Here is a 13,234-nt window from a genome sequence, read left to right on the forward strand (position 1 = left end):
GATCATTTGAACTTTTCTACCAAGTTTTACAAAAGTTGAAGCACCTGGGTTAAATATTTGTATTGTAGAATATGGTCCTTTATATTGCTGATGTGGGCAAACTTGTAAACAATCCAAGTAATATTCAACAGGTGGTCTAATTCATGTCCAAAGACTTTAATCTGCCTGCCTTGTAAATAAAACAAACTTAAGAGTTTCCAAAATAATTTCCACACATAAATGCCTGCTAGGGAACACCTTTCACAATGTTTATGGTGTTCTGAGTACTGGAAGGTAACATCACAGCGGACAGAGTCTGTCCTTAACATTGAATTGATTGAATTAATACATTTCTTTTATGAAAAAAAAAATAGAATATTTGTAACTGGTCACTGGTCTGAGTAAACCACGGACATAAAGCACCAAAAGCACTATAAATTGTTTGGGAAACCTCTACAACCCTGGATCCTGACTGGACTAAAAGTGGCCCGGAGGGGACCCATCTTGCAAAGTAAGGCAGATGTTCCAGTGATTCTAGGTGCTGCAGCTCAGTTTTTTAGTGCATTCTTTTCCCTCTAGCCTTAATGAATTGTTACATTAGAAGCTGGGTGTACAACAGTAAGGACACCCATTGTTTGTTCCAGGCCCTCTCAGGTCACACAGATGAGGAAATCAGACATATTTGGCTTGCTTTCAGCCTGCTGTACTTCCTCCTAGCCCACTGGGAAATGTTTTTTTCAGATAAGGCCTTCACAAAGCATTCTCTCCCAAATTCCCTTCAACCTGTTATTGTAAAAAGACAGTTGGGCACAGTTAAGGCCAGCTTAGATAAACACTAAACACAGTATTAAGTGCATACTTGCACAGAAAATGATTTAATTCTCTCACACAACAAAGATGTAATCAAAATTAGAGAAGGGTTATTGCTGCACGGGGTCAAACATTTCAAAAATGTCTAACTAGGATCAGGTGTTCTTCAGGGTGACAGGACCAGGATGACAAAAAGAATCAATGGATGACTTTCCAGGATATTTGCAAACCATGCCCATGGTATGAAAGACAGCCAACAATGAAAATCCATGTGGAACTCTTATTAAACGTGGATGTGTACGTGTTAGAGATCGATGTCTAACCCTAACTACTCCACTGAGTCTTCATCAGGACATGATTAGTAAAAGCAGCTGTCTAAGTGCAGATGACACAACCACACAATAACTGAGAAAAAAGATTTTTAAAACATGAATCACCACAGTCACAACCGCTATTCAAGAGTACATTTACTGTGTGCAAGCCAACACTTCTTATTTAGAAATCTCCACATGAGGCTAGTCACCACAAAGAACGTCACAACAGACGTGAAAAAGTGACACCACCCAACGGCAGAGCTAAAACAGAGCAGAATTTTAAAAACATTGCTGTTGAAACATACTAAATATCAAAGACATGCCAAAAATGAGCTTCATAGTACATGTGAGCGAGCTGACAGTGTAGCAAACAGGGCAGAGAAAATAAAGCAGACAAGTCCTAAAGAGGAGGGGTGACCTGGAAGGACTCTTCTTCAGGTAGTGACCGTACTCACTAGCTTCTGTACAAATGCATATAATGTGTTTCGCACACAATTAGTGTGTTTTATTCTCCTGGAAAGTGTTTGCTGTGGTGATTCATGTTAAAAGAATAATTATTAGGATGACTTCATTTGTACTTGAACAACTGCCTTTACTTGTCTAAACATATTCTGATAAAGACCTGCTGGAGTTGAACTGCGAAGACACCCCTGTTTAATAAATTATTTTTATATCATCATAGTGCCTCAGATTTTCAGTATTAATGGCCTTTTTTTGCTATGGACTTTATTTGCAGATAACCTGGCAAGTTATTCATTTATTCTTTGTTTCAAAAATGTAATCGATTCACTTTCTTCTAAATATAGGCCTGTGATTGTGATTGTGATTACCATATGCTACATCTCTCTGATGTTTAAAGCTGCAGTAACAAGCATTTTTTCACACCATGGGGCAGTGGAAGCAAGTTTTGAGAAGAACTTGTGTGAGAACTTTTTATTCTCACAGTTATTGGTAAGAAGTTGCCAATTTACACATCTAGAAGTTATTGTTAACCACAACTGAGTCTAAATTTAAGTCCTTAGCAGAGCCATTACTTAATGTAGTCTTGGGGTAAAAGCCTCCTATTGTTAACCTGCTATTTTTTCGGGGATAAATAAAGTTATTGTATTGTATTGTATTGTATTAACTTATTTTTCATCACCTTTGGGACCTGGATGACTCTTGAAGCCTTATTCATGCAACCTCAGGTTGAATATCCATAAGGCAGGATAGAAAACAGCTTGTTGCATATTTAACTGCACTAACCACACTTTGCAGGGTTTTGAAGTCTTGTTAAGATATCCTTAATGGTGATGTAAGAATCCTGATACAATAGTATTTGCTTTGGTGTAAGTTCAAAAACTCTTTTCTCTTTGTAGCTGTTTACTGGGACATGTGTGTATGTGGTGGTTTGAACAAAGGGGGAGTGGTCGTCCGGAGCCCTGGGAAATGTATCAGCTTGACAAATATGATGGATGGAAGAAAAAGGAAAAAAGAAACATCACAGATGTCTTGATCCCAGTGGAAATCTAATCTCCTGGCCATAACTGCCTTTATTTGGTCAGTGCAGAGATACAGAGCATGGTGCTGTTATGTAGTTCTGAAGACTTAACTATAACGACACCTGGGCAACAAACTTTTCTTTAGCTTCATTGTAACACTCAGCTATCTGCCTCTTATTTAATCTTCAAGAAAGTTTAAGATAAAAAAGTGTTAAGATGCAGTAACATTTCCTGTGTTGAATACCAGAAGCTAAACTGAAAAGAAAGAAGAGGCAGAGAAGCAGAATAGATTCTGAGGACAGGCAGACTTGTTTACAATGCAGTCAAAGGGATTTAAATAGGGCATTCAGATACTGGAGGAAATTTGCAGTGTTTTTGTTGAAACACCTCAGAATATACTTAAATCTGGTGATATCTGACAGGTCAGACAGCAAATGGAGGCAGACGGGATGCCTTCATCTAGGCTGTTATGTAGTTTTACTGCACTAGCATACATTAAAGACCCCTGGTCAAGATCTGCAGTTTTACACTAGTAAACGTAAGACCTTGTTTCATTAACGTTTGTTCAGTCTATCTTAGAGTGATGGAAATGCACTCCTTTTTGGCGTTTTTTTTGGCTCATCTCAGTAATAAGAAGTGAGAACCCACCTTTCGATTCCCAAATGACTCCTAATTTGGTGCCATTTTGACCTTTTAATGCCTTTTTAAAACTACAAAAAAAAAAAGGAAATAAAAGGAAACTGCTCAGACAAGAGCTGGCTCCCACCGCTCACAAAAGGAACCAACTCCTCCAGCCAGCTTTGCCCCACAACACATCAAGACTCTCTTGCAACTTGTCATCTCAAACTGAGATGTTTTTTTTTTCAGGTTAACCAGCTGTTAAAATGAAATGAAAAGTCTGTCAAAAGAGTTGTCATTCATCCTTATGCCAGTAGCTTTGATGGACTGTTTGCACAAGAGGCATCCAAGTGAGTTCATATATAATCATGTTTTAACTGAGATGTACTGTTAATGCATAGCCTAGATTCAGGTACTCATGGGCAGTGAACTTGTACCTAACTGTCCAAAATGGATCATTAGTCTATGATAATGCATTGTCCAAACCAGTGGTGCCCAAAGAGGGGGTTGAGACCCCCTGGGAGGTCTCTAGACACTGAGTGGGAGTTGCGAGATGCCATCCAAGAAAAAGAGTATTTCTAAATGGTTTTAAATTGTATATTTTGCACATTTCTGTAGAAATACATGCATAAAATTGGCTAAATTTAAAATGAAAACATTTGTTGAGATTTATGCTGAAATTGAAGCAATGATTTAAAAGCCCTGCACATGACGATTCTTGAATGTGCATAGCTGTGTTCAGCTATGCCACAATCAATCTTAGGAACAGGGGGGTCCCCAGGGTTCGTAACTGTTATTATGGGGGTCCTGGGTTGAAAAGTTTGGGAATCCCTTGTCTAAACAACCTCAAAGACACCCTCTGATGTAAGCCAAAGCACAGGTCACAGGCCACTTTGATCTGATTCAACTTCATCACAATGTTGTGCTTTCTGATCTAATGAAATGTATTTAATGAAGATCAAATCATGGGAATATTAAAGCTAAAGGGGTATCTCAGCAGGCAGGTTTTCAGTTCTCTAATAATCTCTTCAAGTTTAGTGTTTGATAGAAATAAGGTCTGGATTTATCAAAGGCTGGTTCAAACTATATAAATTCATCCAAACTTGGCCCAACTGCAACGCTGGAGGTCATTATCAAATGTTGGCCTGGAAATGAGCATTGGGAGCAACGATGGTCTTCTGGTGTGACATAATTAACAACGCATCAAAGGCGCCCCACCATTTCAACAAGACTAGCACGTCAGAATTTGTCTTGCATCGTCGTATTTTTTACACCTTGACCTGACATTAACGACATGTATCATGACATCTATCAGTAGGAGAGCATTGGCTCCTTATCATGGTATCATTATTCACCAAAGTGAGAGCCCACTTTTTCTCCCTCTGAGGATCTCATGTGTAGATACTGTGAAGTTGTATTTATTAGTTTTGCTAATTGGGCTTATTTTCTTTCGGCAGTCTTTGCATTCATACCTCAAGTTCTAAGATTTCTGTGAGTCGTCAGACATGATGCTGCTGAATGACCAAAGAAACTCTGTAGTCTGAGCTAGCCTTAAGTTGTTGATTTTGTACTGTATTACCTGTGGCTTTTCTTCTATGAATTTTGTCAGCACTGTAATACTGATATAAAGCAGAAGTTAAGAGTGAATGTTGTTGTTGCTCCATACCTGCACACCCACCCCCCAGAAATGAGAAATGAAACCAGTGACAGAGGAAAGATATCCTGACTGATTTGTCATTGACTAATAGCAAAAAGGTGAAGATGACTGGGTGTGGACAGTGCTCGAATTCTCCAACAACAGGATGTTTTGTTGAGACAGGACATGTGAAAAAAGTTTTTCCATTGGACATACATCCAGTTAAGTGCCAGAATTATAAAGCCTTCCAAATTTAGCTTTGCCTAAAATGGGGCTTGATACAAAAGAGTCATGTCTAAAAAACAGACAGTGGAAAATGACTAAAATCCATGGGTCTGACTGTTTACTTGATAAAGACTTTCAAACTGTTATGTTTAAGTTTAATACCAGAGTAAACCCAAATGGACTAAAACTGATCTCCATTCTAAAATTAAGTACTGCCAAATGTTATTCTATGGCAGTCCTTGTTTTTACTGTTAAGTTCTGTGTCCACAGATGGTGCTTTCAGAGTTCACTGTTGGTAAGTTATGAAAGTGGACTTCTGCTTTCTACAGTACAATCCACAACACTGGTTATAGATGGTTCTTCTGTGTGCTTCAAATTTTTATTTTTTAAGGGAAATATCCCAAATAACAAAACAAAGGAATGTCCCAGCATTTGCAAGATTGGCTTCCCCTCTACCATTACTGTTAACAATACTGGGGTCATGGGTCCGGCACCTTCTTGATTTTCAATGGAAGTGAAGGATTGGGGTGTTGACAAGCATGGCACTGAAAGTTAAACTATTTTGCTAATTTGCATGCACTCAGGATGCCGAGTGCTGAAAACAATGGACCATATAAATTTTGTATTAAAACAGGAGGCAGCTGTGGATACAAACTTTTTAACTCTTAATAATAATAGTAATAATAATAATAATAATAATAATAATAATATCTTCAATTTATATAGCGCCTTTCAAGAAACCCAAGGATGCTTTACAGGAACACATGGCAGAAACCAATGATGAGCTTCAAGAGCCCTTTTGCCATTTTGTATCCCTGTGTCCCAAATTCTTTCTAAATTGATGTTAACCTTGCAAAGCAGATGTATTGGCCAAATTCTACATATGTCTGTTATCAGGCAAATCATTGTTGCGGTGTTCCTATCTGAGACAATTTTGCAAGTTCTGAAAATGGACCTGACCAGTTAGCATCATTTGGGGAGAACCAGGCAATGGCTACAGGCTGGGTTAGTTGTCCTGGAAGCCGATTGCAATGGCTGCCAGCGCAGTAGCATTAAAGTCTCTGTAAAGTGAAATCCAAACTTTTGGGGCAAATCCACCACAATTTTTAGCTCTGCGCTAATAGCTAATAGCTAATAGCTAATAGCTAATAACTTGTTTCACACATCCATCTGGAAAACATCCCTTAGACTGTGTTTGGGAAAGGGCAGAGCCTTTGAAAAAAAAAAACTCAGAGGGTGATTGGATGAAAGTTCTGTCTGTCACATCTTACGGGCCAATCAGAGCAACAAAACATGAGACGTCAAAGGTGTGTGCCGCTACCGAGGTGTAAACTCCATAGTGAACTGCATAACGCAAACCATGGCTGCTGTAGATGTGTCAGTAAATGATTTTTGTTGTTTTTGCACAGAAAGGAACTCAATGTACTACAGTATATATAGTATATATACTATAGCAGCATCCATGCAAATCTTTTCCGCCAAAATTGCACTGGCCTCTTGTCACTGCTTGCTTAAATCACGACTCCGCCAGCCCCGAAAGTACTGCCTTTAACTCCTGATTGGCCCTGTCACTTTCTTACAGGGCCCAATCTGTTTAGATGGGAGCTTTGCAAGATGGATTCGCCAGTGAGAAACACAGAAAAGGGCGTGTCCATCTGCTTTGCAAGGTTAGTAAAGAGGAGAGTCTGTCTGTAAACTTTTTCAATGAGCTGATTTGCATAAAGATGTCCCATATTAATGCGCACTGCTCTGATGTTTGATCACATACTGTAACATATCAAACTCACAGCTGCCCCTCTAACACTTTGGCTCATTTTCTGTTTAAACATTTTTTCATTGTAAACAAATAATTTATTTCTGTCTGATAGGAGATGAGAGGCACACACGGCAGTAGAGTGAGATATTTGGCTTATATGTTTAATTCTAAAGTTGCTCATACCGAGTCCCTACAGGTTCCACAGTGCATTGTTGTTAACAAAAATTTATTTTGGGATACACAGTAATGACTGACTGAGGTGGAAAGAGGAGAAAGGAGAGGGAGAGAGGGAAATAGCACAGATTTTAATTCCAGCTTTTATTCTGTGTTATTTGCACCACTTTTACTGCCTGTTCCAGTTAGCGCTATTCTTTGTGGATTAGATGCTATTTGTAATAACGAGGCTGATTTGCATGCCACAGGAGCAATTTTGCACTGAATGTTCAATATTCGTCCCCCTACTCATCTTTTACATACATGTGAATGGGACAGGGTGCTGTTTGCACATTTGACCAGTTTGCATGCCTTTTGTGTGCAGTTGGCTTGGATTTCCCCTTTGCGTGTGCTGTGTGGATCTGGTGCATTTTTTTTGTTTCGCCATTTTTGGAGCTATATAACATACAAAAAGTTAAGCAATTCTCGAGTGAATCTACCCCATTGTCTCTTTTTTAAATTATTTTTTTATCTCCTTGTGTCTTAACACACTAGATGTGTCAGAATAAGGTTGCTGTAAACATGTGAAAACACTGAGAACCGTATGTGACTGAATCTTTGATTTAGGCTCTTAGAAAGTTGTTTACCTCTTTCCTGGATTGTTTTTCTTTAAGCAGGGCAAATTCTGAACCCATCATCTGTTTTAATGGGGAAATACCCCACCACCTAACACTACAATGAAATAAAATCACAGAGCAGTTCATCTCACTAAAGTCTATTGTTAGCTGATGTCACTGCCTTTGTTGAAAGTTAACAGTCAGTTACATGCTGTGTTTGTTCATTGTGTGGTGAATTTGCCAAATCTAGCAGCCATGATGGCCTACAGGTCATTAAAAATACCATAATGAGATAATTGTACAAGAACACAGTAAATTTAACCCCTAATTTCTGTCACAGAGCCAAGCAGCTGTGCACCAGTTTTATCAGATCTGGGCCAAACACAAGAGCCATACTGAAGCTTCTCTTGCACTTCTCCGGACTGTCCTTGGCATGATTTATGTCCATCAACAAGCTCTGCTGTACATAAACTGTGGCAGTGTCAGCTTGTTGAGCTCAGGTTACAACCAAAGCTGCTTATCATACCTATTATTTTTCTTGTTGTTCTGATTGGCCCATTATGAATGTGAAAGACAGAATATTCATCCAATCAACTTTTGAGATTTTTTGAAAAAAGTCCTGCCCGAAATGTTTTGCATAGGAGGTTTTGCAGATGAATGGGACACACTATATATCTCATGCAGTGGGTTTGTGAAACAGTGCAGTATATCTGGTGTGTTGGGTTAAATTGATGTATCATTGCAAAATACTTTTCGATGCAACATTTTAATTAATTTTTTTTATTAAATGCATACTGGACTATTCATGCAGAAGATGTAAGACAAACAGCTTCTACAGTGAAAATACAGTGTTTACGTTGCAGGCTATAAAGAAGACAGTGAGCTTTAGCCTTGGCATTACATCTATTATGTTGCAGCTCTTTATTCACACTTAGGCCAAAGTTTTTTTAATGAAATATTTCAATCATATTGGTCCACTTCAACTTTGCCCTTTTGATTTCCTTCCATTACAATTACACACTCCTTTTGCTCCCCTCTCTCAACTCCCTTTCCTCTCTCGAGGAGCAGGAACATTCTGCACTGTTCAAAAACTTGCATACTGTTTTTTTTGTTTGTTTTTTTTTTCTTAAAGAAGGCTTCCGATTTATACAGACAATGTGAAATCTCAGATTGATAGCACAGTTTCAGATCCAAGAACAGTAGTCTAGCTTTCTTTCCCACCAGAACCCTACTCGTTGTGTAACTCCTTTTGGCAGTGCCATGTCTCTTGATTGGCCTGCGATAGCAGCTGACCTGAAAATAACCTTTTGGTTGGCTGTTGTCATGCATACCTAGAAAATGCTCAGAGGAAGGAAAGGGGTATGAAAATGTTCCAACACACATACACATATGGGAATACACAAACATTTGGAAATGTTTAGACAGCAGGATGGTTAACTAATGTATTAAACACACACTAGTTACACACTTGGAGCAACTGCTGGACCCTGCAGATACATTTAAACTAACACATACGCAGGCATGCAGTATTTCACAGAAATACACATGAATACACAAACGTCTGTTCCCTGTTAAGCTTTAAAATGTTGTTTAGTTGACCCTGTGGTCCTCATACATTCCAGCTTGTTTTGGAAAGGTTCCCAGGCTGAAGCTCTGCTCCAGTTGGTCAGCTTACCCAAATTCACCCTCTGAGCAGAATGCACATTAAATCACTTAATGCATCCTCCCTCATGCATTCATTTATACTTAACACAGTCATGTGTGGTGCAAGTTTAAATTCAGCTGCACACAAAGTCCCTGGTGCCTGCTGTCTTTATGCGAGAAACAACCCTTAATCAGTAAACAGGATGCCTAAGCTCTCAACTCCCGGGTGCTTTGTGCACTTCTGGGAAAACAGTTCCTCTCCCTAAAGCTACTGGGATTCTCTGTGTTTCATCAGTTGTATAACATGTTAAGGTGGATGTTTTCCTCTCCTTAGAAAAAAGAATACAGGAGTTCCTTATGCAATTAACTTTGTTTGGTATGGTTTAATAAAAATGAAGGCTGTCTTTTTTTTCTGCCAAAAAAAAAACTAGAACATAGTAATTCTGCTGGGAGATGAATATGGAGAACACAAGTTACCAGACACTTTAAAAGCCAACCTCATGATGGATGAAAAAATACGAACTTATAAGTTTCTCCTTCGTCTAGTTCATTTAATATGACATAATCCAAAAAATAATCTTGTGGAGTTTTGAGATCTACTATTCAAAGGCCAATTGTAAATTACACAAGACACCGTAATGGTGACAACTGTAACTAGTAGTTGTGGTGGATGCTCTGGCAGATGGGGTCTGACTTTTCTGATGTTGGGCAACCAACAAAAAGTGTCATGATTGTCAACCAAAAGTTGACAATCACGACACTCGAGTTCCAGGGATACTTGAATGGTCTGGTATGGTTTGGCCAAGCTTTGACTGGCAGGAATAAACAGGAGCTTAATCTTACACAGATTGTGTTTAAGTGATGTACTTTCAGCATGAAGATATCAGAGCAGAGACTATAAAGTTATCTGGTAGAAATAACTGGAATAGCTGGATATCATCCACATACATTGCAATGGTATGAGAACCCATGGGAGCAGAAGATAGCAGCATCTGAGGCACAGTATACTCAGTGTGCTGGTTGAACACTTCTCCCTTTAAAAATACTCTCACCTGAAAGATGGAACATGAGTCTGCAGAGGTAGAATCTGAGATCCAAAGCTCAGATAATGTGGAGAAGGAAGTTGTTCTTGGTGTCAAAGGCACCTGAGACATCTAGCAGCTATAGAGCTGAGGATTGATCAGCAGTTGTACAGAAATACAGGGATTTTGTTTCTGACATCAGTGCAGTCTTGTAGAGTGGATCATATCAATAGATTTTGGACAGTGTCGCTTTATATTATAACATTTTCTTCATCTAATATTTTTCTTTTCTGTAAAAAGAACTTCACCAGTTCTTGAACTCTGCTGCTTTTTCTGTGTATTCATTTCTCAGAGTCAAATAAACAACATGATACATATCCCCTCTTTACAATCCTTAACCTCATTTTTGTGATTAGCACATCTCCTCCCTCATCCTCCCTCAGATGGTTTTCTTATCTTCTCCTCCTCCTCCAAAAGAATCTGAAAAACATATATCTTTATTTATAGAGTATAGTATTAACACAGCTAGAGGAACATCATGTTGTTTATCTGTGTTAATTTCTTTTTATGTGTATGTTAATCAGAAACTTTAAAAACATCTCTATCATTTGTAGATTTTCAGTACGGACACTATGTAATCTATTTGGATTTCTTGGCCTAAAATTTCTGGAAGGCGTAAGATATGTTGAATTTTTGGCAGCCAGTGAGAGGACAGGGGTAGGGAGGGGTAGTGGTGTAAAGAGAAGAATAATAACACAAATGAAAGAAATCAGGGCCAAGAAAGTTGAAACAGTCAAGGGCAGGAAAAGCATGAAAAAACTGAAAACATGGAAAAGATAACTTAATCATGAGGGCAAGATGTCAGAGTAAGCCTATTTCTGGGGTTCTTCCTTGTCTTTGTGTTCAGAGAAGGGCTATTTTGGCCTTGTCCTTATGAAACAGCACATTTAATGTAAGAAATAATGTGAGAAAATCTGACCTCCCACCTACATACTCCACTGTCACTTATTCATCTGGGATCCTGTTTCTTTGTGAGTCTTCCACTTCACCGTCAGAGGAAAACATTTCATGAAAGCATTAATACAAAGTAAAGACAAAAAAAAAAAAGGTGATTCCTGCCAGAATAATGTATGTAAGCATATCTCCCTTCTATGGCATGATGTTGCACGGCATGCATTTTTTTGTCATTTAAAAATTAGAAAATATTTACTATGTCTTTGTCTTTCTTTTTTAAAAAAAATATGTAATTCTATTTGGCATCGTGTTCATACAGACGTCCTTGGTTGGATCAGTGGTTCCTGACTTACATTGCATTCTTTACAATATTGTAAACAAAAATAAAAAAAGCAAACTGCATATAAAGATGAAATTCATTTTTTGTTGCTTTGATAAGAGTGGTTATGATTCAGACTTAAATTCAAATATGGTTCCCACAGATACCTTTACAGTGGACCATTATTTTGCTTTTCTCCATGGGCTCCCAGTTTGGCTGGGCCCCAGAAAGCTTTCCTCTTTATCCCCCCTTATGGATGGCCTTGTCTGCAAGCCAATAGACATTTTGCAAGAAGGAAGCCCTTGCTAGAGGCTAATGTTACATGGGGTACTTTGTATCCCAAGGTTTGTGAACCTTTGATTTAAACCACTGAATATTTTCAGTTGTTGAAATTGACTAATGTACTTTGATAAAAAAAAAAAAAAAAAAAAAAAAAAAAAAGAAGAAGAGAAGAGGCTCTGTTTCATTTTTCTCTTAGATATAGCTTCCAGTCTGTTGGGATTGAAGCCAAGTTCACGAGGCGGTTATGCTGTTGTCTAATGATAGTATATTATCATGTATTTAAAGATGAAATGATCCCATTCTCACCTGTCTCCATAAGGTTCTGACTCTTCATTTTGTCCCCTCAGCACCACCATTGTCTTTAACTCAAAGATGTCTTGTAATATACTTACTTTGATACATTTTCATGGGAGGCTCATGTGAGGTCTAAAACAGAGGCCTGTTGCTTGAGGGAGACACTATGCCATAAAGGGTAATATTTACTTTCATGTCCTCTCTTCTGGCTGGAGAGTAAAGAGCTCAGAGAAAACATAGAGATTTAAATTGTTTGCAGTAGATTTATATTTGTGATGTTAGAAGGTGAAGCTGTGCTCTTCAGTCTGCCACAGTACTCCCCTGGTTTCTTCCCTTTTGTCATTCCAACCCCACAAAACTGTCAGTGCAGATGAATAGCCACATGATGGTTTATATTTTAGTTTATTTCCATCAAGAGGTCCAGAATTCTTGATGAAGACGTTAAAAGACTCTAAGCTGTATGAAGTGTCAAAGTATATCCTTACCACAGTAATCATAATTAAGTAAATCATATTTAATACAAGTACATATGATGTGTTAGTGGTAGTTTACTGTAGCTGCGAAATTGTTTTGCATACAGCAACAGGACCATAATGCTGGCTACAACTGTATCACCTCAATCTGCTCTGGATTCAATCAATATTCCTAGTGTTGCTCAAACATCAATTTTGCATCAACATGAAGCGTTGAATACATTTTAGACTTGTACTATTTGACATTATCATATATTACCAGTAGAAAACTAAAACCAGATCATCAGTCAATTCATTTGACCTCAGCTTGCACTTGTAAGTGGGTGGTTTAGTCCATCATGTGATGGAGGATAAGTGGCCAGGCACAGTGAACCATATTCAGGACACCCACTACTTCTGTACACATTCACCTATAGAAGGAAAAACAGTGAACATGGCACATCTGGAAACCCATAATATTTGGCTGTGATTCCATATTGGTCTGGTCCTCAATCCTAGGCAGTGCTTTGGCTGTGGTACAAATCATCCATTAAATATTCTCGAGGTAAATATAGCCTTAAGCCACCCTGCAGCCTCTAGATGGCAGTGTTTCCACAACAAAGGACATAAGGCATAACAAGTTAGAAAAGAAATAGATTTGGATAAATATCACAAATA

Source organism: Cheilinus undulatus, linkage group 21 (genome assembly GCF_018320785.1).
Source record: "Cheilinus undulatus linkage group 21, ASM1832078v1, whole genome shotgun sequence".
NCBI classification, from domain to species: Eukaryota; Metazoa; Chordata; class Actinopteri; order Labriformes; family Labridae; genus Cheilinus; species Cheilinus undulatus.